The sequence below is a fragment of the Cicer arietinum genome, chromosome 4 (assembly GCF_000331145.2).
Source record: "Cicer arietinum cultivar CDC Frontier isolate Library 1 chromosome 4, Cicar.CDCFrontier_v2.0, whole genome shotgun sequence".
In the NCBI taxonomy this organism is placed as follows: domain Eukaryota; kingdom Viridiplantae; phylum Streptophyta; class Magnoliopsida; order Fabales; family Fabaceae; genus Cicer; species Cicer arietinum.
This window is the reverse complement of record NC_021163.2, coordinates 34,428,676-34,441,645: the sequence shown is the minus strand read 5'-3', so window position 1 is coordinate 34,441,645 and position 12,970 is coordinate 34,428,676. Positions and strand designations below refer to the sequence as shown.

General features: G+C 30.8%; 1 long non-coding RNA gene and 1 pseudogene across 1 annotated transcript; one reads left to right on the top strand and one right to left on the bottom strand.

Moving 5' to 3' along the window:
* The window catches only part of LOC101514897 (uncharacterized), a 9,138-nt pseudogene extending 7,118 nt beyond the window's left edge, over positions 1-2,020 (top strand).
* Positions 2,021-10,811: 8,791 nt separating this feature from the next.
* On the bottom strand, positions 10,812-11,723 carry LOC113784879 (uncharacterized). The gene is made up of 2 exons (XR_003471048.2): positions 11,548-11,723; positions 10,812-11,452 (listed from the first exon to the last, which is right to left on the bottom strand). It is a non-coding gene; the product is annotated as an uncharacterized lncRNA (long non-coding RNA).
* Positions 11,724-12,970: the final 1,247 nt, after the last annotated feature.

The following is a 12,970-nucleotide window of genomic DNA, read 5'->3' as shown; positions in this document are numbered from 1 at the left end:
AGTTTGCCTTCCTTCTTCTTCTTCCTTTTGCTTTGTGAAAAAATGTTGGTGGTTTGAAAACGAAACCAAAACACAAATCTTCCCTTTTCATCTAGATCTAAGCTTCCATTTGAGAAGTGTAAGGAGGGAAAATTACTCTTCTCTACACTATGGTGCTTGTGAGTTAACTTTTGAGGTGTCGACGCGAGTGAGAGTTTTTACCGTATTTGATCACGGTAGCGAAAAAGGTTGAGAAAGCAATAACGAAGGTAAGGGCTCTTTTTAAATTTTTAGTTTGCATATAGGGACTCTATTTGTGTGATTGATGTATGACTAATGTTGGTTATTTTGTTAGTAATAGTTAAAAAAAAATTAAAATTTGATGTGTTTGAGTTACGTAATGAGTTATTTTCAAAGAAATGAGTTTGAACAGAAGTTGAAATTTTACAAAAAAAAAATTAGAGTTGTTAAATTTGTGAAAAAGTTCAAATTTTAACTAAGTTAAAGAGTTTGAGCAAAAAGTTAGATTGAAATTAAAATGGTTAGAGTTTAAAGTGTTACTCTTTAATTACTCTTGGAATGAGTTTAAAAAGAAAAAAATTAGAGTATTTTATTAACTCCAAATTTCAGTGATTTAATAGTCGAATGCATTTATGTGTAATTTGGACAATATTTGTTTTATTTAGTTTTAACTAAATAATGTAGATTATTTGGTTTTCAACGTTTGGTGTGAGAAAAAGATATAATTTTGAGAATTTTGTTGTGGTTGGATAAATTTCAGTTGTGAACAAATTTTTATAAATATTTATGTTTATGTAGTTAGCTCCTTGAGTATCGGAAAGGAATCGAGACCGTTGGCATCGTGTTAGCGGTGGGGAGAACTCTGATATATTAATGTTGTTGTGGTGATTAAGTTTTGATGTGATTATGTATTCATAACTGATAATATGTACGTTGTGAATTTTATTGAGGAAAATGTGTTTTAAGGATACTCTGTGATAAGTTTGAAAAATCGTTAGTGTTAAATGAGTATTAAAAATGGAGAATCTTTTAATAGCTGCATTTACTTAATGATTGTGGTGAAAAGAAATAGAGTATGCTCATGCATTTCATAGCTTGTGGTGACCGTGATGGGTCACGGGGTGATTTCATGTGATAGTTGGTCAATCTTATCCTTACAAGGATTTAACTGATGTGTAAGGCTTGTGATAGGCGGTACATACTATGATGATTGTATATACATAATCGATTGTTGTTTGTTATTGCACTGTAATTGCTTTGAGGTGTGAATTTGTGTTGATTAAGTTTCGATGTAATTATGTGTTCATAATCGATGTTAGGAATGTTTGATATGTGATTGAGGTGTGAAATTGTGGAGATTAATTTGGTTTGAATTATGTGTTCATAATTGATATTATGAATATTTGAAGTGTTATTGATGGACTTTGTATCGTAAGTGTTATTTGTTAATTTCGATTGGTGACCCTTTACAATTATTGTGGAAATTGGACTTTTCCCTAAGATGATACCTGAGTTCGTTCCACCGATTGTTACCTTGCAACAGAAACATCGTTAGACTTCCCTGACCGAGACTCATCGACTTCTTGGGTATACAACCCTATCTCAAGCAGGGCTACTTATATGGGGAGGGTAGTGAGAACAAGTAGGAAAGCTGGAGCAGTATACCTCGTGGAGCTCATTCGCGAGAGGATCGACTATCCGGTACCTTCAAGATTGGTGCTTGGGATGAGTGGAGCTAGGACGATGTAGAGGATTCCTCAGTTAGAGTTGAGGCGGATGCCACCGTAGGAGCTGAAGATACAATGGTTGTACTAGGGACTGACATAAATGATAAGGGGATGATACAAGTAGGAAGAGATATTGCCCCTTATTGACTTTCACTGAAATCGAAAACAGTTTTGAGATCCCAGTGGCGCCTAAGCCACCTATCTCATGGGTAGATCTGACTTCTGAGGAGATCGATCCTTCTATGGATGTTGATGTGGAGGAGGTTACTTCGAAGATGGATATTGCGTCATAAGGAACTTGCAGAGTGTGTGGAGGTCACCTATGTTATTGTAGTTGCTAGTGAATGATCAGATAAGTTTGGTTGTATAGGGGCTTAGTATCTTTGGTGGTCGTACTTATTTTATTTTGGGATGACTGTATCTATAACTTATATTGTCAGTTGACTTTAATTCGGTGGGTCTATGTTCCTTTTTTTTTTTTTTTGACGTGACCATGGGGGGAATAGTATTCTTGGAGCAGTGGTTTTGTGCAGGTGTCTGCCGAGAATACCCTAGGGGTATGAGCAGTCTCATAGCCCCGGTGTATTTTCAATTGGTATATTTTGGATTACCGTCTCAAAAAAACTATTTCAGTTTGTTTGTATTTATGACATAATTATTTAGGATTTTTTTCATTTGTGTTACGACGAGTTGTTTTTATTATTTGATTTTGAAAAAAAATATATACACCTGCGCTGCTAAAAATCGGGGTGTTACACTAGTCATTCTTTTATGGAACATAGATCAAACTAATGGATTATGTAATGGAATAAGGTTTCTCATAAATGAAATGTGTGCAAATATTATTGGAGCCACAATCATAATAGGAAAAAATATTGATGATAAAATTTATATACTAATGATGAATTTGGTTCCATCTAATCTATGATTTCCATTCAAGTTTCAAAAAAGACAATTTCCATTGTCTTTGTGTTTTTCAATAACTATAAATAAGAATCAACGTCAATCTCTTTATCAAGTTGGTTTGTATTTGCAACAACTTGTATTTATTCATGGTCAACCTTGTGGCCATTTCAAGATAAAAGTCAAGAAAAGAATTGAAGATTTTAATTTTGGATGATGAAGGAAATCCGTGTACTAACACTACACATGTTGTGTACAACAAAGTTTTCAACAATTTGTAAATGTGACCGTTGTGGAAGCATTTAATCAATTCTTGCTTATTGTAAGGTATGATATATCTGTTAGCCATTTTTTCTTTTTCTTTGTACATTATAAAAAAAAGTTGCTTAGTAATTAAATGTTTGTATAGATTTCATGATAAATTTTCTTTTGAATATTATATTGTGCTTGAATGGAATGAAAGAGCCATAATCAATGTTGAGTTATAAAAATTTATTTATGAAAATATTTTATATATGAAATAATTTGTAGCTGACATATTACAATTTCTTCTATAGCTCCCTAGAATGCTTGAATCTATCTGTTCAGCAGAATTGTTGTATAATGTGAAGTTGTTTTCTGTGTTATTATGTGCAGTTGATGGTTTGTAGACTTCTGAAAATATTTATATTTCAAGTGTCATAATAATTTAATTTTAGTTGTATGTTGTTCATTTATTTGAACATTGCTATTTGATTTTTATGTATTTTATATTGTACGACGTTACCTTCTATGTTCACGTTGCATTTCAATCTATATTTTTTTGTTTATAAAATCTATTTTTGTTTTTCAATTCTGGGCCTATTTTATTTTTGGACCCTATGTACATGTGAATTTTTATTTTTCAGTAATATATTTTGGTTTCCTTATGAATTTTATAAAAATAAATTTTTTTGAATCGTGTGTAGTTGGTCTGCCTACACAGGTCTACAGTATATTTAATTGAAATATTTCTTAAACTTTTCTTTGAGTCTTTAAAAGAGATAGTAAATACAACTATAGACTCACACACAATTGTGAGATTTGAGATTCGAATTCGAGACAATACATTCAATTTAATAATATTGATATTTGTTAATTGAATTAAATTTTAAAAAAAAACATGTCCTTAAGTTTTTTAATTATAAGAATTTCTTTATTATAAAAATACATAATTAATTTACTTTTTTGCAAAATTATTGCTGGACAGTGATATTAAATATTTTATGTCATTGAAATTATAATTTGAAAGTTAGTGAATTACAAGCTATATTGTTTGTATTTACCATAGAAAAAGGATAAAAAAACAAACTCCTTTGCTTGGGGCCTTGTGCCCTATTTATGCACAAAACAAATAAATTTTGTTCATGTGACCACAATGAACATATTCATGCCTATGATCATGTTATCCGTCACTTAGTTTGGAATAAAAAATAAGCTATTGTTCAAAATTTGGTTATACTTTAATTATACTCTTTAAAATTCAGTTCGATTAATGAATTAGTTTTAAAATATAGTTTGATTATTAATTTTATTAATTAATTTAGTTTGAAAAAGATTCAGCTCGGTTTGGTTCTCCAAACCAATTCACTTTTTGTTGTTGTCCATTCTTAGTGTTTATTGAGATAAACTAAAAGTGCGTGTTTTTATGGTTGTTTGTAAATGTCGTAAACTTGAATGAGAATTTTTTTTCTTTTCAACTTTAACCCCTATTTAATGCTGGATCTGTTGGCGACAGTTACTGCAAAACTTTAATAATCAAGTTGTTGATGATGAAGCAAATTCCAAAGCATGTTGTTACACTAACCTTTAGGTTCGATTCGCCCTCACTAATCAGATGTAAATGGGATGAACAATGAATCCCTTTCAGGATACTTTAAAAAACTTTGATATGATTTGCACAAATAAATGAATAGTATCTTTCAATAGTATGTTATAAAAAAATATTTTTTATCCTTCACTCATTTTATCTAAAATGACACTATTTATATAAAAATAACTTCACTTAACAAACAGGTACAACTCTTGGTTCTGCCATTCAGTTTGTGAAATTGTATATACAAATAACGTTCATATATTAACTGAATAGTTCTAACATTCTGTTGGTTGATTGGCGTCTGTATCCTCGAGCATGAATTGAATTTAAAGCCTGCATTTTCATTTTATTCAACAATTGTGCCTTTTCAAAAACAATTTATTCAAAAAGTAAACACACACGAATCAAACTCGAGAAATTACCATTACACATAAGGAACACAACCACTGAGCCAACAAGTATATCATGTCAATTAAAATCATTTATACATACATATATTCACCAATATTTTGAAAATATCTCATAATCACCCACCATTTTCAAAATATACTTAGTCCCATAATTTTGGAAATATCATGGTTTCAAATAATGGTATCTTACGATTTGAACAATTACTTAGTAAGCTATGAATTTCACTTATCCCGAATAGATTGGTAGACAAGCTTTGAACCAATTATCCATTAGAACAAGTATGCATAACTTACACATGAAATCTCGATACTATCTAAAGAATTATAAAGAGGACATATTTGATAAGGTCTTGTGTCATGTACCATTTTGATGAAAATTTAAGAGTCAAGCTCTTTAACTCTTTGAAGCGACCTCACTTCATCCTCACATTGGTAGACTATATCAGAAATACACCCATAATATGTATTTCAGCCAATTTGTGCTATATGTATATTAAGAGTAAAGCTCATTATATTCAAGTACTTGTAATCACTCTAATAGTGTACTTTTACCATTGAACTCAAGACTTGATTTTACTCAAGTATGAGTTGATTTTCCACCATTGATGATTAACTAGATATGGGCTTGAGTCTCATCCCCAATGATGTCTTCAACACCATGTCCTTTGTCAGACCTTTCTTCAAAGGATCTACAAGATTATATTCAGTTCTTAAAAACATTATGGATATTACTCCATTTAAAATTAAATTCTTTACATAGTTATCTCTTAAACCAATATGTTTAGATTTTCCATTATATATTTAGCTATATGCTTTGGATAATATGGACTGACTATCACTATGTATGGATACCGGTCCCATTGGCTTTGGTCAAATTGGTATCTCATACAACAAATTTCTTAGCCATTCATCCTCTTTACTACCTACAGCTAGGGAAATGAACTTTGCATCCATGGTGGAGTCGGCAATGCAAGTTTGTTTCTTTGATCCCCAAGAAACTACACCTCCACCAAAGTTGAAGATCCATCCACTTGTGGAAGCATGGTCCTCAACATAAGTTACTCAATTGGCATCTTTATATCCTTCCAAAATTGAAGGATATCCACTATAGACTAAATTATAGTTAATCTACCTACAACATATGCTATATCAAGTCTGGTACATGTCATGCCATACATCAAGCATCTGATTACCTTTGACTAATCTAGTTGTGCCATAAGACATCCTTTTATGTGGCTATAAACTAACATTTTGATCAAGTAAGGGTAGAAAAAGGTTTGCAATTAAATTGATCAAATTTCTACAGTACCTTTTCAATATAGTGAGATTGGGATCAACCAATATTTACTTTATCTCTAATGATTTTAATTCCTAAAATCACATTTGCTTCACCTAATTCTTTCATATCAAAATTTTTGGATGAGAAAGTTTTAGTTTTTCATACCTCATCTAAATTGGTGCTAAAGATTAACATATCATCCACATATAAAAAAATTATAACACCATTTCCATTGTGAAATTTACTATAAATACACTTGTCGTATTCATTTATTTTGTATCCATTAGAAAGAAAAACTTTATCAAACTTTTGGTGCCATTATTTGGGTGCTTGTTTTAACCCGTATAAAGATTTAGTCAATTTACACATTTTATGTTCTTGCCCTTTGATGACAAATCCTTCAGGTTGTTTCATATACACCTCTTCATCTAACTCTCCATTTATGAAAGCAGTTTTAACATCCAATTGTTGGATTAGAAACTTATAGATAGAAGTTAGTGCCAAAAGCACTCTTATGGATGTCATTCTTGCAACAAGTGCATAAGTATCAAAGTAGTCGATACCTTCTTTTTGTGTATACCCTTTACAACAAGTCTAGCTTTGAATTTATCAATGGTACCATCAACTTTCATTTTCTTCTTAAAGATCCATATACAACCTATTTTTTTGGATCTAGGTGGGCGGTGTACTAATTTCCAAGTTTTATTCCCTATAATTGAGTCCATTTCGTCTTGGATGACTTATTTCTAAAAGGTAGAGTCTTGAGACTTTATTGCATCTTGATATATATCTGGGTCATTCTCTAAATTATAGCAAATTGATCCATAACTATTAATGAAATCATTTGTACTTTCTATAAGGAACATAAAGAAGTCTAGTCCATAACTTTTCTTTTTTCTAGCTCTTTTACTTCTTCTATGTTCTGTACTTGTCAAAGTTTCATTATTAGATACATTATTTTCTATATTTTGTACACTAGAAAGGACAATTTCCTTACGATATGGAATTGAGTTAAATATATTTTCTTGAAAAATTGCATCTATTGACTCAATCACTATGTTAATATAATATGAGTCATTAGATTCAATAACCATGAATCTATATGTCTTGCTATTTTCAACATAGCCCATAAATACATGCAATTATAGTTTTAAGGTTCGGTTTTCTTTTCTTCCAGAGTTCATATGGGGTTATCTTGTTCATTTTATTATGAACTCTATTTAGCAAATAACGTGTAGTTAGCATAGCTTCACCCCAATAACCTTTAGATAAACCAGAATAAGATAACATGACATTCACTATTTCTTCTAATACCCTGTTTTTTCTCTCTACATTGTGGGGAAGATGGTGTTGTTGTTTGATACACAATACCGGTTGACTCAAAATACTCATGATGATAGAACTCTCATCTCCTATCACTTCTAAAATACTTGATAAACGTTTCATGTTGAAGTTCTACTTGTGCTTTAAATATTTTAAATGTGTCTAAAACTTCATTCTTAGAGTGCATTAAATAAACATTACAGAATCTAGTTCAATTATCAATAAAAGTGACAAAATACTTTTTACCACCAATTGTAGGCCAACAATGTAAATCATATACATCAGAGTGAATTAAATTTAATACCTTAGAACTTTTTTCAACTATTTTAAGAGGTTGTTTTGTGATTTTAGTTGGCATGAAAGTAGTACATGAATTTGAATTTTTATCAAAAGTCAAAATTAAATTTGATTTAATTATATCATTCAATTTTCTGAAGTTAATATTTCCTAGTCGCATATGCCATAAATCACAAGACTCAACAATATAAGCATAAACCATATTATTATTATGGTTACTAACAACATTACATTTGAACATATTCTCACAAAGGTAACCTTTCCCTAAAAACATACCCCGTTTAGAAAATAAATTTATCTCCCTCAAATACACATTTGAAACCAAACTTATTAAGTAAAGGAACATAAATCAAGTTCTTCCTAACATCAGGAACAAAAAATAAATTTTTAAGGGTATGTGTTTTTCCAGAAGTGAATACAATCTCCACTATTTCTTTTCCTTTGACATGGACAGCTGAGACATTTTCCATGTACAAAGCACTTCCATTTTCTTCATCAATGGTCTTAAATAGTTCTTTGTTTTTGCACACACGGCAGGTAACACCAGAGTATATCCACCAAGATTCAACATCTTCAATCATATTGAGTTTAGAAATGATAACAACAAGATTATCTTTTGTTGCACTCGAGTTCTTCTTTTTGTTCTTCCTTGTCAAGAACATGCACTCATTTTTAAAGTGTCATAGTTTTCCACAATGATAACAACTTCATTTTCTTTTCTTTTCTTTCTTTTTTCATCATTACCATTGTGTTTTTCATAAGATTTATCAAAATCTCGATTTATTTTCTAAAAAGTTTTGCTTGAATTTCCTTCCTCCATTACATGGACATTTTCATGAGAAAATTGATTTTTAGTATTCTCTTGTTTACGGTACTCTTCTTCTAAATGAAGGTGATTACCCAATTGCTCAAGAGATATGTCCTCTTTCTTATGTTTCATGGATTTTTTGAAATCTTTCCACGAAGGTCAAAGTTTGTCTACTATGGAGGATACTATAATGGTTTCATTCATGTGCATCTGATGTTGTTTGTAGTTATTAAGAATACGTTCAATCTTCTGCATTTGTTCCATTACTGATTTATTATCAACCATTTTATAGTTATTAAATTGAGAAACAAGAAACTTATTACTTGTAGTGTCTTCTTGCATATATTTTGACTCTAATTTCTCTTATAGTTCCTTTATAGAAACGCTACTTTGATATATATCGAACAAGGAATCAGACATACCGTTGAGAATATGGCTCATGCATATATAGTCATCATTGTCCCATTTCTTCCTTTCTCTTGTTTATGCTAATGTTTCCACTTCCTTCTCTGGTGGTAGGAAGAATGGTATTCGAAAGCCAGAACCCTCATTAAATGTAAAAAATAGTTCTAAAAAGAACTCACAGTCTTCTATGGAAGTTATCCCCTTCGATTTGAGTTTATTTGGAGTAGTAATCTATTTTGCCAGCCCTTTACCTTTTCAGTCTTCGCCTATTGCTCCAATTTTTTTGGAATTTTTCCTTGTTGTTGCTTGTCTTCTCTTCAATGTGATTTGATAGATTATTGAAAGTTGAGTGTTGAACCGGGCATGCAATGGGTCAGGGCTAGTCTTAGGAAGTTTAGTAAACTAATGTTTTTGGAGATTTTTAAAAAGAAGGACAAATGGAGGATTTGGGAGAGACGATTAACAGTGCCAATGGAGGGTTTATCTGAAGTTTAGAACACAAGAAATAGAGAATTGATGGATTGAGAGTATTTTTATTAATTAATATGTTAATATTTTAAATGATCTTTATTTTTAACATATTTTTTAATTAAGTGTGTTGTTACATTTTCCCCTTAATAAAAATTTTCCCTCAAAATTTGAGAACATACTTTTCTCTGGCGATGATCCTCCTCCAACCACTTTTACTAAGGAAAGGTAGTTCTCCCAGAGACAATTACTTGTCCCAGCTTCCCTATTTCTCTAAAACTTAAGTGCTCAATATGTGAATGGTAATCAATGATAAGAGGAAACCTGATCAGAGGAAGAATTCTATAAAAAATTGAATAAAAGAAGCCTGATCAAAGGAAACCTGATCGGAGGAAGAATTGTATCAGATGAAGTCTGATTAAAGAAAGTTAGATTAGAGGAAGCACTATATCAAGAGGAAAATCTTATCAGAAGAAGAAATGCATTAGAGGATAAGTATGATAAGAGGAAGTCTAATTAGAAGAAAACTGCATCATATGAAAATCTGATGAGAGATTATCTTATAAGAAGAAAAACTATATTCTATGAAAATTTGATCAGAGGTAACCAAATAGGAGGAAAAACTATATTAAAGGGAGTCTGAATCATAGGTAGTCTGATCATAAGGAAAAACTTTATTTGAGAAAGTTTGATTTGAGGAAATTGGGATCAAATGTAATCTTATTAGAGGATTTTAATATTAGAGGAAATCTAATTAGTAGAATTTTGATAAGAGGAAATCTAAATCAGGTGTAATCTAATAAGAGGATCTTAATATTAGAGGAAATATAATCATAAGAATTATTAGAGGAAGTCTGGATCATATGTAATTTGATCAGAGGAACTTAATATCAGAGGAAATCTAATCAGATGAATTTTGATTATAGGAAGTCTGGATTAGATGTATTGTGACCTAAGGATTTTATATCAAATGAAGTATGATCAGATGATGTTTGATAAGAGGAAGTCTAATCAGATGAATTCTGATTAGGGAAAGTCAAACCCGAGAAGATTAAAGTAAATATGATCAGAAGAAATCGTAACTCTCTCAGTTCCTTTCTAACTAACTCTCATTCCTTATTCATTCTTTTTATTGGGTTAAATTCTCGATTCAGCATCTCAACACACTCATATAGAGAGTAGATCAGACATAACTACTTACATGTTTGATATAATCTAAGAAATCGTAGAATTTAAGTGCTTCAGCTTTTACATCTTCAGTAGGGTGCAAGAGGTTGTCAAGCATTCCTTCACCCTATAGATAATCACAATTCCAATTCAAAAACTAAAACCTAAGGGAACTAGAATTTTCAGCATATAACCATAATTATCAAATAATCTCAATTACTAAAACGAATTTACACTAATTTCTAACAACTAGGAATGAATAAAAGTACTGTCAAGATTTTGCCTAACTTTTTAGTCTCACTGCATCTAACTCTTCTGAATGAGTATTTTCTTTGTTGTCCATTACTCATTCAGATTGCTACCCTTGCCCTAAACTTTTCATTTCTAAACTATACTAGAAGTTGGCTCTTCACAGATTCATAAACATCACATATGCATAATGCATGATTTCCGAAAACGGTTTAGTGCAATTTCGATCACAAACATTTCCTACATGCTAAAATAAAAAATTTCTCTCAATCTCAGGTTTGAGAAGAAAAAAAAAACCAAAATTAAATCCATGAGATCATTTAAAACAGTAGAAAGAATGGTATTAGAAACTCATAACCCTCATTAAATGTAAAAATAGTTCTAAAAAGAACTCATAGTCTTCTATGGAAGTTCTCCCCTTCAATTTGAGTTGATTTGGAGTAGTTATCTACTTTCCCAACTCTTTAGTCTTCACCTCTTGCTCCAATTGTTTTGGAGTTTTTCCTTATTGTTGTTGTTCTCTTCAATGTGATTTGGTCGATTATTGAAAGTTTAGGGTTGAACTCGCACAAGCAATGAGTCCTAGGGTCAGTCAAAGAAGTTTAGTAAACTAATGTTTTTGGATATTTTTAAAAAGAAGAAGAAATAGAGGATTTGGGAGAGACAATAAATAATACCAGTTAAGGGTTTTTTGAAGTTCAGAACACGGGAAAGATAAAATTGAGAGATCGAGAGTGTTTTTTTTTTTTTGGCTGTTTGCTCAAAAAGGTATAAATGAGGGAAAATGGGAGGAATTCTCATTGAATAATTTTTATATTTTCCAACTATTTTTTTAACGAATTTTCCCAACTATTATTATTATTATGTAAACAACATCTTTTTTATTTACGATGTAGTAAACTATGAAAGACATTCGAGCACAAGAAGAAGTGCTAGCATCACTATGGTGTATAACTTGATTTAGGGCAATTAAGTAGGCTTATTTAATTTAAAAAACAAACTATTTTTTTAATACTTATTTTTTTTTTTTACAAAAACATGTGAATATTGATTTAGTGGCCTTCACTTTGGTGTATAGCATGATTTAGGGGCTACTAATTAATTGCCATAGTGCAGTAACGGTTTGTGACAGTATGCCTGTAACCATGGGTAGGGGCTTTCTGTTTGTTTGTTTTCTAACCGACTTTAGAGCACATGATTTGAGGAGACTTCTACAACTCTTTATAAAAGGTGGATAGTGGTCTTTCGCTGTAATGCTGAGATTGGTTTCTATTTTGTAGGGGGTTGGAGTACTCCTTATACTCTATTTAATAAAATTTTGCATATAAATAAAACAACGAAAGACATTCTTTGTATATTTTTGTTAAATATTATACTTACGAAATATATTTTCTCGTATATTTTTAACATACACGTACTTTAGTTTTTTTTTTTTTTTTTTTTTAAATCATGTATCCCCGTACTTGTATTGATAATGTACTTGTAATTAGGGATGAGCAAAGTTTAGTTCTGAACTAGAACTGTTTGAAAATTGAACTGAACTGATTTTCAGTTCAAAAAAATGAACCGAACCAATTTTCAGTTCAAAAAACCAAACCGAATCATTTTTACAAAATGGTGAACCGGTTTTTATTTTGAACCGAATCGAACCAGTTTAACTTAGTTTTTTTGTTCATATAGGCCAAATTTTACATAATTACCCCTAATTACTTATAAAAAAACAAATTCAGTTCAAGTTTTTTGAAATAAAAACCAGTTCGATTCGGTTTTTTAAACTAAAAACCGGTTCGGTTCAGTTCTTGTTTTAAAAAATCAGTTCGAAAACAGTTCGATTCTCAATTTTTATAAATCAGTTCAGTTCAAAACCAGTTCGGTTCGGTTCAGTTCAGCAGCTTGGTTCAGTTTTTGGTTTTTTTTAACACCCCTACCTGTAACCTTTCAACATAGGTTCCATGCTTAGGACCTTAAATTATTCGGTGTTTAATCTTTATATGTTAATTTTATTTGGTTCACTTTTGTGGTCATATTTAATATATTTTGGCTTCTTAAAAACAATGTTTGGATTTGCATCATGATAGTAAGAGTAAAATATGCTTTTGT